General features: G+C 40.3%; 1 protein-coding gene across 1 annotated transcript in view; it reads left to right on the forward strand.

The window, feature by feature from the left end:
* Positions 1-23805, forward strand: part of NCKAP5 (NCK associated protein 5) — a 337810-nt gene that overhangs the window by 85009 nt on the left and 228996 nt on the right. The gene's annotated exons all lie outside the window — the stretch shown is intronic.

Raw genomic sequence — 23805 nt, forward strand, 5'->3', positions numbered from 1 at the left:
TTTTTAATTTACATCACTTCTATTAATTAAGTTCACCAGTATTAATGATTAATGAGTTTTATATATCTTTTCTTACATTTAATGTACAATTTTCCTTACTGTTCAGTTAAAATGATGAAAACGTGACAAACATAAAATAACTGAAATTTTGACTAAGATGTCATAGAAACCAGGAAGCAAGTACTGCATCCTGTTGAACTCTGTTAACATTTCATACCACAAGATGTTTCACTTGCTAATATAAAACATAATAAGATGATTTGTCAGTAGATGCATGCCGAACTTTTTATTCCGCTCTCAGTCCATTTTATTTGCATATAAAGTGGCACATTTGCACTCAACAATAACTAGTCCTGAAGGAATGATATTTAAGAGGGGAATATAATTAAGCTATTCAGGTCATAAACATTTTCTTCAGGGCAATGGGCAACCATCTAAGACAACCTTCATAATCATTCATGTCCATTACTAAAGTACTTAGAATGAGATGGCTAAGTTGAAGATAGACAAAATATTGTCAATTTATTCCAAGGAAATATTAATGTGAGTTTTTTTGGGTGTGGCTTGTTTGGTTTTTGTTTTGGTTTTTTGAGAGTTGTCTGAAGAAAAAATTACTCTGCATTTCTTCTGTTTGACTGTGCATTGATACTGCATAGTGCGCTTAAAAAATGTGTTTCCACAGCATGCTTAAAAGGTATAAAATTGTGCTTCCCATCATTTTATTCCATAGATCAAAAAGTGTACAAGTATTCTGCTATTCTTCCAATATTACGGTTGCCTTATATATAAATATCAACATATCAACATGAGGTGCAAGGAGAGTGACTACCAATTGATTGCAAATTCATTCTGGATGGAATCAATACATAGAATCAGATTTGTATTGGCATGAGAACAAAATCTGTTTAATTTTTCCTGTACTCCAATTACCACATGTGCTCTGGAGAGTGGTGTTGTGCACTGCCCCCTGATTTAAACCCTCTGGCTTACTTCCCTAACTCCAGCCCCATAGTCTGTAGTCCTAATCTAATTTCCATTTCAGGAATATTTGTAGTTCAGCCAGTGCACTCACACCCTGAGCGGGAAGGTTGTTATCTCTCCCTTTGGAGGTGAGCACATCCTTTGGCTTCTGCTTTTTGCAGCCTTAAGTTAAGTATGGACATATCTTGAAATAACACATTTAAAAAAATTTTTTAAAGGGGAAAATAATGCCAAGTAATCACAAAAAGCATCAGGTCAACCAAGTGCTTGCTTAAATTTCTGTCTATATAAGGGGTGGACTCAAGCCTACAGACTCTTTTCCTTTTAATGAAATAAAATGTGATGTGTTTTTTTAAAAACATTATTTTTAAAGTATTCAGTGCATTTCCTTAGGCACAAAGGGGCTAACAGACAATGTAAAACCCAGAATGCAAGTAGACTCTGAGCCACTTCTGAGGCATTGCTATTATCCTGTGACAAATTGACTTACACACATAGATAAGTTACAGACAAGTAACAGTCACAAGAGTGAATCTGAAATAACTGGTAATTACTGGATCACAGCACAATGCAAACCTTTCATGCATTGATTAACCATAGCTAATCATGTGATTTTATCATCTTTATAACCTATTTTAAATATTCTGTGGGTATAGCTGTAGAAAACAATGGCACTGGCACATGTTTCCCCATCAAGTACCACTCCAGTAACACAGATGCAGCAAGCAATTCAATCTGACTTTTAAACTTCAGCTTTGCTTTAATCTCATGTTCCCAACAAATCCAAACTGCTCTTAGTGCAGTGTCAAAGGACTCACCGCAGCAGAAGATCAATTTGTCATGCTCTTATTATCAGAGCTTCAAGTCAGGGGGAAGAGGAGCTTGGCAGGAGCTTGGCAGAGAGCTGCTGGCTGTGTGCCTACATCACCAGGCAGATGGGCCGGTGCTAAGCGGGCATTTCACAGTGTGCGAGGGTTTATAGCCACTGTATGCGAATTACACCATTTTCCCTGTGATTGGATTTTTAATATCTAATTGGCCAAACACAGGGCTGCTCAGAGAGAAATGAGAAGGCTTTAGGGACAGAGCTGCCTTTCTGAAAGCCGTGCATCTATTTGTGACTTGGGCCTTCTCTGAAAATGGGTTTTCTAATTTTGGCATATCAGCAAGAAAGAAATTCTGAGCCTAAGCTGGATGGAGAGAAATGGTTTTCTTTATATATATATAAGTTCAAGGGTCTTGAGTTTTAGAAGCCTTGAAAAATGTAATCCTATTTATCCTGTGAGCTCTTGAGGTTCTCTCACTCTTTATTTTCTCCTGAGACTCGTGCACCTATCTCCTAAGGCCCAGAAGGATCCCTGCTCAGCATGTCTCATTGAGCAGGTGTGCAATATGATATAGCTTCTCTCCTGCTGGGGCATGGGTAGCAGTGTGTCATCCTCCCCCGTGCCTTGTCCTCGGCCATAGGTTTTTGCCTTCCTGATGAAAAATGGGAATACATGGGATGGACTGGGGGAACCAAATGGCAGGAGAAGGGACTACAGAGTAATGGGATTTTCCATTAGCTCCATATCCACAGTTTTTCCCTGGATAAAGTGAGTTTTGGCAGTGGTGAAATTCACTGCATCTTGATGAAGCTCATGGATGGAAGCTTTCTGCCTGCAGGATGGATAGAAGAAAATCAATGATGAGGCACTTGGGCAGTGAGATGCTTCTTTAAAGTGGAAACTTATCTCTATCATGGGCAGATCATAGGATTTATTTCATTTACACAACAGAAACTTGTTCAAGGCAGCAGTAGAGATGTAATAATGGACTTTGCTTCTGGAGCTGCCAGCAGGTTATTGAGATAATCCACAGACAAACACTCTTGCCTGATTTTTGTCCTTGCTTTCTGAACAGTTCTATTTCTTCCCTGAAACCGGCGACTTTTGGGGCTCCTTAAAATCTTAGGCCTTGTTTGAAAGGGCCTGAATCAAGGCTTGGAGCACTGATACCTCTGGCCTGCAGCACTGAGATGCCCTGTCCTTTGCACACCTGGTTGCTGTGGTCCTGTGGAGGCTAAGACACACTTACTTGGGGGCTCCTCGCTTTGTGAATTTTTCAAGGTTCTAATAATAATTTATTTTTTGTTATGAAACCATTCTGCTAGGTAAGCACTATGAAACCATGACATTGCTGGCCTTTGGGAGGCTGGGGGAGTACAGGAGGATTTGGGAAAATTAGATTGTTTTCTTCCTCTTCATTACCACATCTATTCCCAGCCAAGTTGAACTTTGTGCCCCATCCAGAGCAGGAATATGACGTGGGATCCTTCCCCTCATCTGAGGAGATTTGGTCCAATATCACCCCCCATTCGTCATCCATTGCCCAGGTCCTGCACTAGAGCTTAACTGTTGTGAAAATCAAGTCCACTGCAAACAGGACCTGGACTTTTCCTGCTCTGTTCACTCTTACTTGCTATCTTTTGTGGAATTCAGTTCAGAAAATGAGAAAAGACCATCTGACACAATACTTACAGTATATAGAAAGATGAAAAGCAGTCAGGCTATGCCTTTTGGAACACTGGGGACAGCTCAAGATTAAATGCCTTTCAGAGAGGTCAGTTTTTAAGGGTGTGCTCACTGGTAGCAGGATTCTCTTGGGTAATTTGAAGTTCCTCCTGAGATCCTCATAGCCTTTTATGAAGACATAGCCAGGGGGATAGATAGTAAAGCAGTGAATGTGGTCTATCTTGATTTTAGTAAAACATCTGACACTGTCTCCCACAGCATCCCCACAGCTAAACTGAGATAGTGTGGTCTGGATGATCAGGTAGTGAGGTTGACTGTGAACTGGTTTAAGGAAAGAAGCCAGAGAGTTGTGGTCAATGGGACAGAGTCTGGTTGGAAGCCTGCATCTAAGGGTTGGTACTGGGGCCAGTGCTATTCAATATATTCATCAGTGACTTGGGGGAGGGAATAGAGTGCACTGTCAGCAAGAGGTGATTCAAGACAGCCTGCATGGCTTTACCAAGGGCAGATCTTGCCTGACCAATCTGGTGACCTTCTATGATGGAGTGACAGCTTTGGTATATGGGGGAAGGGCAATGCATGTCATCTATCTGGACTTCTGCAAAGCCTTTGACATGGTCCCTCACCACATCCTTCTCTTAAAATTGGAGAGGTGTGGATTTGAAGGATGGACTGTACGATGGATTAGGAACTGGCTGTCTGGATGCAGCCAAAGGGTTGTGATTAATGGTCCCATGTCAGGGTGGAGGCTAGTTACGAGCGGTGTCCCTCAGGGGTCAGTCTTGGGACTGATGCTCTTCAACATCTTCATCACAGACACAGACAATGGCATCGAGTGCACCCTCAGCAAGTTTGCAAATGATATCAACCTGAGTAGTACCATCAATACATTGGAAGGAAGCCATCCAGAGGGACCTGGACAGGCCGGAGAAGTGGGCTCATGTTAACCTAATAAGGTTCAGTAAGACCAAGTGCAGGGTGCTGCACTTGAGTTGGGGCAACCCCAGGTATTTATACAAACTGGGGGAAGATTTCCTTGAGAGCAGCACTGCAGAGAGGGACCTGGGGGTCCTGGTGGATGAGAAGCTGTATATGAGCTGGCAGTGCATACTTGCAGCCCGGAAGGTCAACTGTGTTTTGGGCTGCATTAAAAACGGGGTGGCCAGCAGGGAGAGGGAGGTGATGGGTGTGGTTAGTAGGTAGAGAGAGGTTATTCTCCTCCTCTGCTCTGCCCTGGTGAGACCTTATCTGGAATATTGTGTCCAGTTCTGGGCCCCTTAGTTCAAGAAGGACAGGGAACTGATTGAGAGAGTCCAGCACAGGGTCACAAAGGTGATTAAGGGAGCAGAGCATCTCCCTTATGAGGAAAGGTTGAGGGAGCCGGGTCTCTTTAGCTTGGAGGAGATGAAGGGGTGACCTCATTAATGTTTATAAGTATGTATAGTGTGAGTGTCAGGAGAATGGAGCCAGGCTGTTCTCAGTAACATGTAGTGAGAAGACAACGGGCAAAGGGAACAAAGGGACAAGGGAGCAAAGGGAAAGCTGGAACACAGGAGGATGATATGTCTTCAGAGTTCCTTTCTGGATGTCTGTACTTTATTATCTCTTCTGAAGATCCTAGGGCTCTCTGTGAAATGTGTTCTAATGTTTGTAGTCAAACAATTCACCCACCCATCTCCATGAAGTCATGTATAACATTTCCAGAATGTTAAACATCATGGGCATTTTTATTTTGCCTGTGGAGTCCAGGATCCCTGTACTAGCCAGTGTCCAAGCTCAGCTTTATGTATGACATATGACTTAAAAATAGAGCAATGTATTTGGTTTTTATTAAGCAAAATCCCATGAGACTGATTTTAAAATGAGACACACAAAAAATGCACAGGAGCCAAAATATCTATCATTTTTGGAATATGCAAGACTCTAGACACCCAGTCCTAATGCAAATAATACACTGCACAACTGATGTTAGAAGCTAATAATGTCAAGATGGCTAAAGCAGCCTTTTAATTCATTTATATACCTTGTGCTGTCAAGGATCTAATACATTCACTTTAACTCCAATAGGAATGAAATGCATGTTTATTAAAACAAATAAGAAACTATTCTTCATTTATCAAAATTTGTTGGTAAACTAGATTTTTTTGAAGTGCTTATGGTCCAGATGTGTGAGTATTGTTGCTGTTCTTGCTGTTTCAACCATTTTGCTGCTAGTGGAGTCAATGACCAAATTTTTCCAGCATGTAAAGTAGAAATTAGACACTTGAATTGTTTCTTGTCAATTACAGAATTTACAAGCTACCAAAAATGTTCTAAATAATATCCAACATGTTATTACGATTGGAGGTTGAGATCCTCTTGTTTTAAAAGGTTTATTTATTTAGCTCAACCTAACAGCAATAGCTTTTAATTGCCTCATTAAATAACAAGTTTTCAAGCCTGCAGTTGTGGTTTATTTTTTTGTTGCTGATTGTTTAAAAATTGTTGCACAACTAGTATGAATAAATTATTTTTTTGCAATTCTTAAATTTTCAACTCAGCAAATTCTTGAACTACAAATAGCACTCAGTAAAGCAGAAAGCATCTTTATAGGAATTCTTCTGTAAGATTACCACCCTAAGATCTGCTAACCAAAAAATGCCAAAGAGCAGCAATGGGTTCTTAGCAAGTAGCATAGGGGACCTACAGGCACAGGGATGCAATTTATTCAAGACTGTTCTTCAGCTGCTTGGCACAGCCCTCAAACAGTTATGAAATCAGCATCAGACGAGACCACACGAGGGGTAAGTTTAGTCTGATTTTTGAACCTGAACTGGGAGCCAGGTAGCAGTAGTTGTGCAAGAAATCGTTTAATTAGTTCATCTTCAGTGGCAAAATGCTTCCCTTCTTGCTCTTGTTTCTCATCCCTTGTATCCTGCTTAATTCCACATAAACACATTAGAAGACTTTATGATGTATAAATTAAATGACAACCTTTGTCAGTGCTCATATGCTCAGTTGCTTTGGTACCTCAAATCAGTAAGTATTTAACAAATAGCACCATGACACTGCTTCTTTTCACCCTTTGGTTAGATTTTACTTCTAGAAGGTAAGTTCTGGTATGAAATCTAACATTTTTTGATTAAACAAGATTTATAAAGTAATTAAGAGATGTGAAGAACTATATAAATGCTAAGTGTTATTCATGAACAATTAACATAAGGAATGGCATTCCTCTTACTTGCACTTTTGATGTTAAATGAAAAGAGACCAGTGAATGCAGATAAAGCCAAATGAATTTCTGAAATTCGTTTGTAGATGGGAATATACAACAAACGACCATCTGCCAACATAGAAAGGATTAGTGGCCTTGAACCATTTCATCCATAGCTGAGAATAGAAAGAAAATACAGTATTTCTCCTCTGTAGTCTCCAGTACAAATCTGTCACAGATTTTACTGTTGTGACTGGTTGTGACTCTTCATCAGAAGCAATATGAAGTTAAAAAGCAGACTATGCAAAGCAGTATTGAAAGAGCTATTGTTAAACGCACAAACCTTTCACACTTCTTAACAAAATAGCAATTCCCAGACCAAAGCTGAACTAATAATGAATCCGGAATTAAAAGTCAGCACAGCCAGAGAATTTTAAGAGAAAGAGAAGTGAAATAAAATAAGTTTTGGCAACTCATATCCCAACTGATCTGGAAAGGACACACTCAGCCTTGCTATGTTTATATTCTCACTGAATCTTTTAGTATATCTCAGCAAAGACCATATGCTCTATTTATTTTCAGAGTCACGGCTATGGGAAGACGTTACAGGTCAAGCTGTTAAATACTGCTTTGTCTCATGGGCTGCAGTTTAGAACAGTTATCTATGAATATGTCAGAGTGGTTGAATCTGACCAAATGTTAAAAGCTCTTTTTTAGAGCAGGTCATATGAAGGAAAACATTCTGTGATACGTAGCCCTCTGATTTTTATTTGTCCCTTTCTGGACTTGTAGCAGAATTTAAGGAAAAAAAATGGGTAAAGATCATTGAAGTGAGGTGAGTGTGGCTCTTCACTACGGTAAATTTCCACTATCTATCTTTCCTAATAATATTAGGTGCAATTCTTAATCTTGTGATAGAAGAATTATTACATTGGAAAAGTGTTTTGTGGTACCAGGAGGCCAAAGCTGTGGCAAGATTGTATATACTCTACAATACAATGAGTTTGCCTTTCTTTTTGTTGCATTTTGCCAATTGCAAATGTAAAATTCCAGCTGTTTTACTTCTCCGATTCATTATAGGTTTCCTCTTAGATAACAGAGATAGCACAAAAATAGAATTTTACAATGTGCAAATAAAATACTCGTGCCCTTGTCAGACAGGTTTACAATCACATAAAAACACACAGAAGGAGGGAAAGCAACCACACCAGTGCAAGGCAAACACAAATGTTCTTTGAGTAAAGCTGAAAAGTATAATCTGACTGTTGGAATAAGGAGGGAGAAGGGGAACCTGGATTTTAGCACTCGAGGTGTCCTATGCAGGAACCACCAGCACATCATTCACATATACTTTCTGTTGATTAGACACAGTTACGGGAAAGGCACTTGGGTTTGGCATCTTTCCCAGTGCATAAGAGGCACCGAAGATGACATCCAGGGGATCCCAGCTGGGTCTCAAAGTGCCTCCCTGCTGCCACTGGCACAGAGCGGCATGTTTATATTTTTAAGCTGTAAAGCCTATACAGACAGGCCCAAGATTTAGCAAGGACACAATAATTGCTTTCCTTTCAACAGCAGGTGACACAATTCCCACTGAGAAAAATAGAATCCCGCTGCCTTTAGTCATAACAGGAGCAACAGAAGGAAAACAGATGAGGAAATGGGAAATGTCACCAGTCTTGGAAATGCTGTTTGCAGGCACTAGAGAACCCTGCAAGCACACCGAATTAAAACACTGTCAGGTTTATAGTTTATAATCCAAATTGTGTAATTTAATCAATAATTTTAAATTTCCAGGCTCTGGGACTGATGCGAACTCTTTGCTGTTTTTTTTCCATGCTGCTTTTGCCTGGGGGAGCAGCCCTGAGCTGCTGGCAGCAGCTCCACAGCCTGGTCCTGAGAGCAGAGAAGCATGGAAAGTGCTTTGACAGTGCTTGTCGCATCCAGCAAGGATGCCTGGCAGACACGTGCATCCCAACTGCATCCCCTTCTGTCTTTGTGTAGATCTCAAGCCTGGCATTTCTTTCAAAACTCAGTCATATTGCAGACTTGATGAGGCTGAGGTTCCCCTGGCCCCTTGGGGTGGCCAGAGCAGAAGCAGTGCCTTTGTAAAGCTGGTAGAGCTGGGCTCCATGTCTGCAAACTAACACATGCTGATGGGAATTATCCTGTAAAGTGGTAGCAGAAATCGTGATGTCTGGAATAATATTGTGCTACATTGTCACTGGAATTGCAGTGCTATCCATGGGAAAGCAGCCTGGTTTACAAACTTTCCAAAAGCTTTGGAGGGGTGCAAATAATCATATATGATTATGCAGCTAATCAGTGTTCCCCATACACTGAAAGTTAATAAATATTTCTGGAATTTGCAATCATGCTCCTGAGTTTCCTCTTGGTAGGCATCAGTATGTATCTCATAACTTTAGAGGGTTTAACCATGGGTTATTTTTCAGATAAAGCAGTTGTAGTATAACAGTGTGTTAAGGTTAGATGAGGATCAAATCCTTAAATGTCCCAGCAGTGCATCTCTACATTATTCCAATGTGCAAGCTGAGGACTGGATATACTGTATCTGTTAAGGGTTGAATGCTGCCTTTTTTAAAGCAAAGGTTTTCATGTGTAGCACATAGCTGAATAGATAATTAATAGTCTGTGGAGAGCAGGAAACGCTGCCTTGATTAATAACTTAATATTAGATTTGAAAGAACAAGCTCTAATCAGGAACATTTAGGAGACGAGTAATCTAAAGGTCTTTTTCATCAGAATTTAAAAGATAAAACAGTGCAATATGGCTTGTGATTTGTCAGCTGATACATCTTAGCTTCAGTGGCACAATCTGTCAAAGCAGGAAAATCAATTTTTCCTGAGACATCACTAGAGCTGACTGCCCTGCTCTCTTTTGCAAATGGCCTCTGATTTTCGAGGCGGTAACATTAAGTCATTGCATCCTAACTACATATACACATTTCAAATTGCCTTATGTTTTGTACATGTGTGAGTCCATGAGAAGCAGGTACATATTGGCATGTTTCTGATGCCAAGTTATAGAGATGGATGGAAGGACTGAGGACATCTACGTTTCAGACACATCTAGATTTCATTACCGGAATGGCTCAGAGAATGTGGCTTGTTCAGTGTCTCAGTTTTGCTTGGCATTGGGATAAATCCAGTCATCTCTGGGATTTTTTTTTTTTGCTCTTACAGCATTGCAGGAGAGACTGCAAAGTCCATTTGAAATGACAGACTCATCTGCCTTGTCCTAGCCCTCTCCTTGGCCCATATTTACTTTGTGGCTAGACAGACACTTTCACATTAAGCTGCCCTCCTGGCCCCAGGCATCTGATGCGTGAGTGCAAACTAATTGAAGGGGAAATTCAGCCACCCCCATAAGTGATTGTGTTTTGCAAATACATAGAGAGGGAGGCTGCATTTCACCCTACGCAACATGCATGCAACTAGCAAAGGAAGGGAATTTATATGCTGTGCCCTCTGACTCAGAAAGAAAAGCAAAGCTGTTTGCTTCGTGGGAAGGAACCAGGAGGCAGATCTGGAAGCTTATCGGAGTAAGGCCTGGTTGTGATACTGGGCCCAAGGCCTTTTCTTTACCAACCACATCCCCAGGGCCAGAAGGATTAATGTCCAAGCCAAGTCTTCTCTTTCAGGCCCTGTTCCTTCCCTGCTACTGTAAAAAAAAAAAAAAAGCTTTTGGCCAAACAATTTTGTTTTACAAGACTCAGGGTTATAAAGGGCACTTGGAAGAAAGAGAAATGAGGCAAGAGAAATGGCTCTGTCCTGCAGCAAAAACCAAGCTCTTCTGCCTGAGCCTCAGCCATAAAGTACTGTGAGACAGTTCCCTGCTGGGAAGGCATGCTGTGCTCTCATAGTATGTCACCATTTCCACGTCCAAGTGGTGCTGGGATTTGTGACAGGATCTCCTTTGAGTCCTGTAAGACCAGGAGTAGTGCTGTTTTGCATGAGGATTTCTGATACGCACACAGAAACAGCTGAGGAGAAGAGGTAGGCAATTATTCTATGCAAGAGACGGGGATCTCTGGAATACGCACAATGTACATTTATACCCAAGTAATTTGAAGCTTTACTCTCAGTAGCACACATTTGTTCTTAAAGCTTTTGTGAATGATTTATAAAAAGTGTTATTGCTCATGCGCATTTAAAAAAGCAAATTATCTTATTACATTACGTGGAGAGTCAAAAGAAGAGTTAAATGGACCATATGAGTTTCTCTTAAAACACTAATTTTCTTTTGTTGTCCTTAATTTCCTTGATAATAAATGTTCACAATAGCTGCTGGGTATTACTGTACGAAAGATAAATTAGATCGTTCCTGCTAGACGTGAATCCTCTCCTAGACTTGCCATCAGGATATGCTTACTGTAAAATTCTCTATACATGTGAAATACCAATGTCTGAAAACATTTCCTGTTGGAAAACGAGGTTTTCAGAGTCTTTTCATTTAAATACTGTCAGGTTGATGGCTATGGAAATTCTTTTTAAATTAATGATCAAGGACTGTATCTGAAGTTTGAAAATTGCTTTTCCTCCCCTGAATAAGTTTAATTCTGCCATATCAATGAGACCTTCAATTGTTCAGCAATTTTCACAATGAAGCCATGCAAGATTATGTCAAGATGGTGAGCAAGTAAAACAGGTCACTTTTATGACTACCTGTAATGTCTGCAGTACCTTAAAACCATACTTATATCATCAGCTTCTCTTTAAGGTGGAGATAAGAGCATTCCTGCAGACTGTTAGTGGGAGCTGGACACCAGGGACATGCCCACTGCCAATGGGAGGTTCTGTGTAAGCCACAAGATGAGGCTTTAAGATGGCCTTTAAGACTTATCAACTTTTCCATCAGTAATGTGTAAGAAATGCCTGGTAGTGCAGATGAACAGGATTCGAAAAGAAGTATGAACCTAATCTTTACTGCTTTCTGGGTGTGAATCTGTCTTTCAATTTTACTTTTTTTCCTCCTATGAATGACTGTGTGATCTAATACATGAATGCAAACATGAATTTTTATGCAAAATAATCTAAATCATTAGCCCTTGTGTGAATCATACATTACAAGACTGTGAGTTGTGCGTGGAGCTCATATACAGTTCAGATGCAGTGTTTCAACCCTCCTGTTGTGTATGAGTTACTGTCACTGTCTTTGAATATACAAAAGCACAAGATGCTTAACAACTGTGAGATGACAATAAGAGATCAATATGTATTGGATTGTCCATATGAAATTATTTGTACTCCCCAAAGTACCCATTAATAGTATAGTAGAGAGGAAAAGCTGATTACTCTGTCTCTCTTTTATCTGTCTTCATTTTGGACTGCCATGCCTCAGTTAATTCCATTAAGGTCAGCATGATTCCAGCAGAACTTGTCCCGTATCACCCTTACACATGGGAAATATGATGTCACCTTTGTGAAAAAAATAATTCCTTTAGGTACAGGATTAATATGTATTTTGTTTTAATTTGCCCTCTGTGTCTCAGACCAGTGGGAACCAAAGCTTCTGCAGGAAATTGTGTCTGTGTTTCCCAAGAGGGATGCAGTTAACTAAATATCACGGTCTGCAGTAGAGCAGAAGGTACACTGACATGACTCATCACTTGTTGCCATAGATTTTCCAGATGATGATGATAAAGATCTTTAAAATGTAATTCACTTAAATATTGTAAAGAACTTTTCCAGTAAGCCACAATTAATGACAAGAATTAGATTAGCAGAACTATAAACGTTTATGCTTATGCTCTCTGTTAACTCGCATTAAGTTCCCTGCGGATTCAAAGATTCACATTTAAGAAACACAGACAGCTAAGTATTTTACTTGCTATTTCATGCATAAAATCAAGGACATTTTTAAGCATACATTTTTGAATTCTAACTTGTAATATAACATATAAAACAGAAATCTGTAATCTGAATTTTCACTATACATCCTGAGTAGAAACCAGCAATGAATATTTCATAGAATCATAGAATCGTGGAATCACAGAATGGTTTGGGTTGGAAAGGACCCTTAAGACCATCCAGTTCCAATTCCCCTGCTATAAGCAGGGATACCTCCCTCTGAGTTGCTCACAGCCCCGTTCAGCCTGGCCTTGAATGCTTCCAGGGAGGGACATCCACAGTCTCTCTGAGCAACATGTTCCACTGTCTCACCACCCTCACAATAAAGAACTTCTTCCTAATATCTATTCTACATCTACCTGCTTCCAGTTTAAAACCATTTTCCCTCATCCTGTCTCTACCTGCCATTATAAAAAGTTCCTCCCCATCTTTTCTGTAGGCCCCTTCAGCTACTGGAAGGCCACTATAACATCTCCCCGGAGCCTTCTCTTCTCCAGGCTGAAGAGCCCCAGCTCTCTCAGCCTGTCCTTATAGGTGAGATGCTCCATCCCTCTGATCATTTTCATACCGCTTCTCTGCACCTGCTTCAACAACTCCAAGTCCTTCTTGTGTTGGGGCTCCAGAACTGGATGCAGTACTTGGGTTCTTAGGAGGGCAGAATAGAGGGGCAGAATCACCTCCCTCGACCTGCTGGTCACACAACCCAGTATATGGTTGGTCTTCTGGGCTGCAAGCACACATTGCTGGCTCACGTTGAATATTTCATCAATCAGCACCCTCAAATCTTTCTCCTCGGGGCTGTTCTCCAGCCATTTTCTGCCCAACCTTTATCTGTGCTTTGGATTGCCCCAGTCCAGATGCAGGACCTTGCGCTTGGCATTGTTGAACTCCATGCATTTGGTATGGGCCCACCTCTCCAAGCATGTTCAGGTCCCTCTGGATGGCATCCCTTCCCTGTAACATACCAGCTGCACCACTCAGCTTGGTGCAGTCTGCAAACTTGCTGAAGGTGCACTTGGTTCCACTGTCCATTTCACCTACAAGGATGTCAAATAACACCAGTCCCAACACTGATCTTTGAGGAATGCCACTTGTCACTGGTCTCCACTTGGACACTGAGCCATTGATTGCAGCTCTCTGAGGGAGACCATCCATCCAGTTCCTCATCCAGCAAGTGGTCCATCCAGCAAATCTATTTTTTTCCAATTTGGTGGCCAAGAAGTCACATGGGACAGTGTCAAATGCTTTGCACAAGTCCAGGCAGATGACGTCAGTTGCTCAATTTATCTAAACGCGTATTTTCAAGCCTTTCATTATACAGTTCTTATTTAGTTTGGTCTTATTAGAATAAGCAGAATGTTTTGCAATCGCTGTAACTAAGATCTCTAGGCACATAACTTTTCAGATATATCGGCAATTCAGAGCAGCAATATTCAGCAGCAGAAAAATTATTAGTATTACTGGGAGCTAAATTGTAGTTTTGATTTCACCAATACTGCATTATACCTGTGAATTCTAAAATGCTGAACAAAATTAAAGGATCGGTTAAATTTTCATGAAAAGGAAATTGATTATCTTTAAGTTGAAATATGTCATCATATTTGTTTGCATCTGCTGTGCATGGCATACTGAAGTTACAAGTGTTCAGAAGATCAAACATTAATAATATGTTAGAGTGCTTACAAAAGCACAAGATAATAGTGATTATTAATATGATTGTTACATGCAAGAATTGTAAGGGGAGTTCTCTGCTTTGTTTGAGACAGAAGTGAGGAAGAAAAACCGCTAATTTCTGCTTTATGACAACCTTTACATTATGCTCTGTTCCTTCTACATGTTAAATTCAGTAATGTGCATTCCTGTCCTTTTCAGTACAGAATCCTTCTGCTCCACACGTGGCTGTGAGCAACTTTTTATACTTGCCTTATGTGCACAGCTCTCTCCAGGCTGTGCAAAGGACACAGACATGCTGCATGGCTGCTTGCAAAATGTCTGTCACTGAGGCCAACTGAAGAACTGGAGCATTGTGCACATAACATCTAAGAGCCTATGTGTGCAGCCTAGCAGCACTCAGTTATGTCATTTTACATCTCTTTTTGTCTGCATACACTCTAATCTTGTCAGTGCAACTAATTGCCAGTACTGTCCCAAACCAATGTATATCCAGGGAGGATGGAGTTGGAGTTGCAGTCTAGCAAGAAACTGTACTTTTGGTGCTATTATGCTGTCTGTTCCACTCTTAGAATGTACAGAGTATTAATGGATCTAGTGAAAGGCGATTCTTTGGCTTGAGTGTTTAATAGGCCTACACAACATAAATGTGTGCTTGTGTGCTGGCTGCTGACACAAATGTTCCAGTTATTCTCTTTCTTGGACTTTCTCCTTATTGCTTCCCATTAAAGTGGAACATTCTCTTTCCACTAAATCTACTTTCACTAAATCCTTATATATATAGGGATACTTGAAGTTTATCTTCAGCCAATATCACATGATGCTATGTAGTCTATACACTACTTAGGAAATGCCAAACTTCTTAAGATTAATCCCATGAATCCAGAAAGCCAGGTTGCCTCACACATTATCTGAGCCCTAGCTATAAGCAGAGGATGCTGATGGCTGTTGAGGATCAGCACAGTCTGTTATCAGAGCTCAGCATAGGACACTCAGCCATAAAACTCCCAAGAAAGGTGGGGGGGTTCCTCATGCACATTGCATTTAGTTGTTACCTAAAGGGATTTTTCTTCTTTCATTTGTGCAAGTAAATACAACCACTGGCAATCCAGTTGCATTTACAAATGTTTCTGTTTTCTTGAATATCTCATGGAAATGCGTATGTAAGGCATTGCAAGGTGAGCTGTTGACACAAACATTAATTTTCAAAATGTGCCATAATGAGTACTCAGATCTGAGAAACTTGGTGGCTACAGGAGAGTGTGCTGGCCAGGCCAAAACAGGGGCATAAGGAGAAACAAGGCTGTGTCCGGAAGGGAGCTCTCAGTCTCTGCATGGCACATTACTTTTCCTCTGCCCATCTCTGGTGTCTCTTTTCCAACAACCCATAACAGGTTGATAATTCGGCTTTTACTAAACCTTAGGTCACTTTGGTGCTAAGAGCAGGAGAGAGAGCTGGGTATCCTCACCCTGTTTTGCCCAGTGATGCTTGGAAGTATTTGGGGACCATCAGGTTGATATTCCTTGTAACAAAGGGTTGGTTTTAATGTTTTAATATACTTTACTATGGACTTTCAATAAGTGAACAACTGAGCTTAGCACATACTGGGTTTTCTGTCCAATGTGCTTTTAAGAAGAGATAAAAATGTGAAGATACACTTGATTTGTGTGTGAGTACCTTCTTCCTTGCCAGAAGTTGCCAGAATATGAGGATGTGAGGACAATGATAGTGAAGCAGTGAAAGAAAATGGTAGAAAACCTAAGACTCCAATTTGTGTGTTGTGTTGTTAGGATGGGTGGTACAGATTATTACAATTGAGTTAGCACATCTGACATATGCAGAGAATGAAGAATATCTTTATCCGTGGCTACCTAGTATCTGTAATACCATTAAAATTAGATTTCTCCACCTCTGCAATAGATCCCAGGAATGTTTTTGTTATCACTCCCTGTCTTCTTTAGTCAATGTGAGTCACCTGCAAGCGCCATACGCCTACATGAGTCAAACACCAGCAGCCAGCAGTTGTTCTCTGTGTTCTGCTTGATTTGTATTCATAAAAAAACATCAACGAATGATTCAGAAATGGTAATTACCTGTTAATGTCAGAAATTGATTAATTAAATGCTCCAATGTTTACTCGGCATCATTATGACTGCTAACATTTCTGGACAATTTCTTACATTATCAGTGACATTGCTGTGTGGAGTTTATTAATGTAAATTAGATTTTACATAAACAAGACTACAGCTAATTATTTCAGGTACATATACGCATTGTGTAGGAGCAAGCTCAAAATCTGCCCATCGTTGTGCACTCATGGCTTTTTTAACTCTGCATGTCTGTTTTACCTGTGTAACAGATCCCTGCTGCCTTAAATAACATTGATACCTTTTCACTTGTGAAATTTCTGAGATACAAGATTTTCTGTCACTCCAACACCTCCTTAACTTATATACACCCATTAATAACCTTGAACAACCTGTAACTGTCACGTATACCACTACAGTAAGCCTCACTTTCTATTTTCATTTTGTATTTCACTATATAGAGTAACTCCATCACAGCACCAGGCTGCCTGAGGTCAAGAGCTGCCCATGCTGGAGGTGACTGGGAGAGCAGCCTCCCAGCCTGCCCAGGAGACAAAGTCTGGCACTGGGTGCAATCTGCTCATCCCACCTCCCACTAAAATCCCCCTACATTTTGGTACTGCTCCCTGCCTGCTGTCCAGAGTGATGCCCCATGTATTCTGCTGGGATGGCAGTCACAGCGAGTTACAGCCTGGAATAGATGGGTATCAGTGGAAATTCAGGGGTTACAACTAACAGAAAGCAAGGCCATCCACTACTTTATAGGAGGGACCTCTGTTGGTACTATAGGACACAGTGCTATCCAGCCTTGGTTTCTGTTCCTGCGGTAACTGCATATGGCTGATGTATTGTTCACAGGAGCTGTTAACTGGTGTTAAAAGCTCCATGATTTAGAGTGTGTCTAATAAATTCAGACTTCTCTGTTATGATATCATGCTTTTCTATTTCACGATAATTCTAGTAAATTCCAGTTAATGCTTTTACTGATTTCTTTAAGGGAATGAAAATCAGCTAAAAATAGCATGGATTTGACTGCTGGACAAAAATATCTGGTTTCTTATACAGCCAAGCAGAATACTTAGCTCAATATTTCATACAAGTGACTGCTTATCTTTACTATTCGCATAAAGCCTTTTTGATCCAGAGACATGCTGAAGTTTTTTGAGTAAAAGGTACAGATACAAAACAGTCAATCACATTCTTCATGATCTTCTTTGTTTCTGACTTTCCTCCTCACTATCTTTATATCATATCTCATTCTGTAATATACTCCATTCTGTCAAATAAGCATTTTTAGATAGATCCGAGTTTGCAATTGCTTGCCTATTTTCTGTAAAATATTATTGTCATCTATCTGTTTGATCATTGGAATTTATCCTACCACTCACCTACTTAATCTTTGCCTTTATTTCATTGCCCGGTAGAGGAAAGCAGTCATGCTGTTTTATAAATTGGCATTTGTCCTCTCACACAGCTGTTTTTTAAACCATTCAGTGCTTTGAAAGTTAGAGGCCAGAGTATTCACTGACATGAAATGCAGCGCAGTGGTGTTACCACCAGTGGAGATCTGGGCTTCTTCTGGAACTTCTGCATTACTTTTTACCTCAATCTTAACGGCTTAGGTTGCAAACATTGCAACATCTAGACAGTAGTACTCCTTAGTACAGGAGTAGCAGCAGGGAAGCACTGGGATTCTTCCCTTCATTCTATAGACCAGGATACATCACTGATTTAATGTAAACCTGCTGTAATGCAATTAAGCTCAATTAGAGCATTTTTTAGTATTCTGGTCCCAGCACCTTTCCTGTGCATGACTGCCTGAGTCTTCAGATTTGCTTGTACAAGGAGACTGATTGGAAAAGAGAAAGTCCTATGAGAAAATGGCAAAACTAGAGCATTTTTGGGTCTGATCTGCAGAGCAGCCATGTTGTTCTCAGTGCTTATGCTTCTTTGGGGGCAAGCTGGCAAAAGCTGCAGTGTGGTGAGGCTCAGCACGCCTGGGAGAAGCACCATCTCACAGCTCTGCATGCAGAAGACACAGAATCTGCACATTAACTAACAAGCTTGTGCTATTTCAAGCTTTATTAAACCCCACTGTCCTTTGTAGATGGTGACATTTAATTGGGTGCAGAGCACAAACCAAGCAGCAGCTGGAGGAAAACCCAGCTGATTTTGATGAAAACAACTGGCTTCAGATGAGTTGGTAAATCAGTTTTAATCACTGCAGCTGAGATGTAATATGAACTGTTCACTGAGGCTTGAGTGATTTTAAACAATTAAGAAATTTGCTCAACACATTTATTAAAATAATCATTACTGTTTTTACCATAATGGTGTAATTCCACAGTATGTGCACAAGGGCCCTTGCCAGCCTTCTGCTCCATCGCCGAAGCTCAGAATGCATGCTTTCTGTTCAGCTGTTAATAAAACTGACAATTAAAATAACATGTTGAAATTGGGCAGGATAATAATAAATTAACACCAATGGCAGTTTAAAAGGATTTGATTTGTTTAAGCTGTACAGTTTAGCTTTTGTTGCTGTTTAACACCAGTGGTGAGCAGTCCGGCCAGGTGTAGCATTGAAAGAAGTGACAGAAAAGTATCTAATGCAAAGAGTTTTTTATCTTTTTTTTATACGTGATTTATTTTTAGTGTGTAGATGAGTAACACTGTGTAACTGACAGCTTACTCAAATCCTCAATTATAATGTTCTCAGACATGCAAAAAACATAGTCCAGACAAGAACACATGCATATATCCTCCCAGGCTGCTGGAAAAGAGCCTATTTGCTATCAAAGGTTTATGCGGCAGAATGACAACAAAAATAAATATTTTACAAAATGTATTATATTCTCTGAAGGCACTCTCCCTACATCTAAAGCTTTCCCCCAGGGCTCCTTTCCAAGATCCTTCAAAGATGACTTGTGTCTCTGCATTTGGTGTAACAGCTCAGATCTCCCCCTCACAGGTCAATCGCATCTACTCTGCGCTTAGCTAACATCATTTCCTAATTGCAACAGTCTGCTTTTTGGCTGCAGACACCTTTGCTTTTCAATTTCTTATAACCTTCCTCTGTGAAAATACAAGATCCCAGCAGCACGAGCAGTGGTGTCAGATGAGGCTGAACAGGAGGTGTGGGGCTCTGCAGGGCTCTCTGTGCCATTTACCTTCCAGCTCTGTTTCAAAGCTGGTCTGCAGAAAGATGAAGGCTGGCCTAAACTACCCAAATTCCCCACCTTTCTGGAAATGGAGTATCTCATCTGTGTGCCCAAGGAGCTGGCAGCTGTTTCATAGCAGCAGAGCACTGGCAGCTGCCTCCCTCACAAGAGTAAGGCAAGGGTAAGAAATGCTGGGCCAGATCTAGATCCTGTCCCTGTCTCAGGATGGCCCAGCCCTGCAACAGCACTTCCCAGTGACCAGTGCCAACAAAAGCTCCCAGGCACATGCTTAACTTCCAGCACGTGAGTAGCCCTATTGAATTAAGGATGTAATCAAGTGATTTGCTGGATCAACGGCTGTATCCTTAATCCTTTTCACATATTGCTAAGCTCATTAAACTCTCTTTGATACCAAGCTGTGCAAGTTCCTTAAGAGAGACAGAGAATAAGTGTTATTTCCTTAGCTTAAATTTATCACCTCCAGTTTCTAGCAAGTGAACCTAGTGTTATATGTCTGTGGTTGCCCTTGGATTTGCTCTGCAACAATGGATGGGAAAATACTCTATGTGCTGTGTAATTGTTGATACCCTGCCCAGAACAACAGCATGGATATTCCAGAACAAATACCCACATAACCAACCCAAATACCAAGTGGTGTGTCCCCAGCCTCAGTGGAGGTACTTCATTTCCTTTCTCTGACCTTTTTCCTGACAGTCATTCAGATAAAAAAGTAAAGCAGGGAGGGAAAGCAAAACAATTGAGCATTGCAAAGACTGATGTTTTCTTCTGTCAAAAAAGCCTGCTTAAGTGTATGTGTAGGCTCATGCCTCAGCTTGGTACAGTGACCCTTCTGGCAAAGTGATTCTCGGATGCTCTCTAAATTCTCTAAATAAGATGAGCAGGTATGTGATATTTGCATAGCAAATCTTCCTGGCTACCAGAATCTATGTAGCTGCTAGAAAGATTTTCTACTCAAGTTAAACATAATACACCAAGATATTTTTTTTCCTTAAAACAGTGTAGTTATATGACATCGCAGGTGATGACACTGTAATTTTTCAGACGTGAGTTAACTGTGCTGCCCAAATCTTGCACAGTGCAAGTTTGTGCATGACAGGGCTCCAGGGAAGCCACAAAACATTTGTATTGCCCCTCAGTGTGATCTGTTGGGTACTGAAAAGTGTCAGTACTTTACTAAACCGTATATATAGTCCTTCTCAAAAAAGTGTGACTACTGTGGTTTTGTTTTTTCTTTTCCACATTTTATGTTTTCACTGAACATGCCAAGTCATTTTAAATCATGGAATCACAGAACCATCGAATGGTTTGGGTTGGAAGGGACCTTTAAGATCATCTAGTTCCAACCCCACTGCTATAGGGTGGCTTTCTCCTCAGGGTTGCTCTCAAGCCATTCTCTGATACCCAGGTTGCTCCTTGGTAGAGATTACCTCAGTGTTTCCCAGTAGACTGAAGGCTTCCATGTGGGTAAGTTTTTCTTGTAAATAACCTTTTGGATATTTACTATTATCTTTATGTTGTTGTCACCATACAGTGTCATGTTAATAAAAAGTAATATTGGCTTCCAGTCTGGAATTTGCAGAATTTGTCTTATTGGGGCAGCTGGTAACAAAAAAGAACAGAAACCTGGACTTGGGAAAATAGGCCTTGCCTTGAGCAGATGGCTTGCTTGGGACATGGTTGGCACATTAATGTGCCAGAGAACATAGGAGAAAAAAAGGCATTTCAAATCACAGTATTTATATCAAATCACAACAGATTATTTTTTTTTTAAACAATACTTTTGCACACTGTCAGCTTTACATACTCCTGAGCTGTAGGTCTTCAAAGAGAAATGGAGTAATATTTCTGATTCACCACAGGAAAAACCTGACATTAAGGCAGGAGTCACACTAAATGAATACATAGCTTTTTTTGCTTTTTTTTTTTTCAATTGTCTTCATTTCTGTGGCCATATTGCTTCAGAATGAGATTTTTATATTATCACAGCAGAATTATGCAGAATGAAAGTGCTGATCTTATCTTTGCCTATGGGGTGAAGAGCACTGATGAATAAATCAGGAATATTGTTTAATATTACATTAAAAAGACATAAAGGTATTAATAATAATTTATACCACATTAAATGTAGTAAAAAATGTTAAGAAAATAAAAAGACAGCTTGTTTTAAAGGATTTGATACCGAGACTAACTGTCATAGTGCATCTGTACAGCACCATTTTTCTGACCTGCAATGTGTGATACACAATGAGTTTATTTGTAGTGGCTCAGAAGCAGCTTGCTGCCTTGTTCCCATTGTATGCTGTCAGTAAAACACAACCCAGTTGATTAACAGGAAAGCCTGAACCCATGCTGGAACCAGTTTCTGGTCTTAATGATACCACTATAAAAACTGTGTTAAGAAGTTCATGGCATTTCTCAAGATTTTCAGTACTTAATGTTTCTGCAAATAACATCTAAAAATATATGTCTGCAACAGATTAAATTGTATGTGGCAAGCCTCGAGATTGATGCAAAACTGCACAACTCTCAGAGGATTTCAAGCAGCACAGGCCTGTAACAAATGATGGCAAATGCATTGGCACGGGTCCCCAGGAGCAGGGGCTTACTCTTGCTTTCTTCACTGATCTGTGCACTGTGACAACCTTTGGGGAACATCTCTCTCTTAGTAGAAATCAGCCATCAATCCCTGGGGGCAAACCCTTAGCAGGCTCTGTTGTGATAGGACATGGGGAAATGGTTTCAAACAAAAGGAGGGGAGATTCAGCTTGGATAAAAGGCAAAAGGTTTTTATGATGAGGGGTGGTGTGGCACTGGAATAGGTTGCCCAGAGATGTGGTTGACATCCTATCCCTTGAAGGCACTCCAGGTCAGGCTGGACAAGGCTCTGAGCACGTGATTGAGCTGTTCATTGCAGGGGAGTTGGTCCAGATGGCTTTCAAGGGTCCCTTCAAACTCAAGCAGTTCTTTGATTCCATAAAACACAAGCTGAAATCTCATGCCACCCTGCCAGTGTATTCTTCACCACTGGGCAATAGATGCGGCCTAGCCTGTGCTGTGCTGCTGCCAGAGGTGTGAGAGGGCCCTGCCTGATCGTGTACCATGGGTCCTCTCCATCAGAGCTGTGCTTCTGAGCACCACTGATCTGCATGCAGCCTGCCCTGGTGGACTCGTGCCTATGTACAGAGGCGTTTTTTAGATTGATTGTATGTGTCTTAGGTATCGCGCTACTTTATGCACAGTATGAAAAGCTTCACGAGATTACAAGAAATATTGTGTGACTCCCTGATAGTGTTACCCAATCACTTAGAACAATTTCAGTCCTGAAAAATTGAAATGTGTGTTTCTGTATAAATTATGGTCATTAAAATCAGCTAACATTTATCTTCAGCCTGAGAAGACATGATGATGTACTGTCCCTGTGGTAGCTGTCTCATATTCCTGATTATAAAGATAAATGCTTAAGAAGACCCAGCTACTTTGCAAAAAAAACCAAACATATTTGCACACCAAATAAATAATACTATTGAAACAACTCTTAATGCAAACAGGAACCCTACAGAGTGGTTTTGTGATAAGCCCAAAGCTTAAGTCCAAAAAAATTGGAGCTATAAAACCAACACTTTTGTCTCCAGAAAGCGAAGGAGGATTCTTTCCTGTATAGTGCTCCAATCCTTGTTATTTCCTGAAGTCTGAGGTTTGAAACCATATATTTTTGTGAGCTATTTCAAGAGAGTTATGTTATTACTGATAGGTTTTCAGAATAATAGTGATGCTGTGTTAGTACCAATGTCATATGAATATATCATATTATGTATCACATGTTATTCTGTTGGTTCATTATGAAATATTTTCCCTGAGAAACACTGAATTTGCCTTTCCCCTGGAGATAAAATGGTATATTTCTGTTACTGACATAAATCTCTGCTGATCATCTCTCTGCATTGAATTTAAAGAACAGGGTTCAATTTTAAAAAGTCCAAATTGTTCATCTGATCATGATTATTTATCAGAAGTTCAGTCTGGACACAGATACAATAACTTTCATATAGCTGATATTGCAGGCTAAACTATCTGCAAAAGTTGAACAGGAGTTGAATTATAGTTTCGTTTTCAAATAGAGTACATGGTATAATATTTCTCACACTAGTCACAAAATAAATATTTCAGTCAAATATTCAGTAAATATTCAGTTCACTTTGATATATAGCCCAAGTAAACAAAATTCACACCAAAGTAACGATGGCACCAAAATGATGATGAGATGTTATTTTTCCATTTGGATCCAAGGTGTATAATTCTGGGCTTGGAG

This window comes from Coturnix japonica, chromosome 7, assembly GCF_054131305.1.
Source record: "Coturnix japonica strain WE chromosome 7, WE-NBRP24, whole genome shotgun sequence".
NCBI classification, from domain to species: Eukaryota; Metazoa; Chordata; class Aves; order Galliformes; family Phasianidae; genus Coturnix; species Coturnix japonica.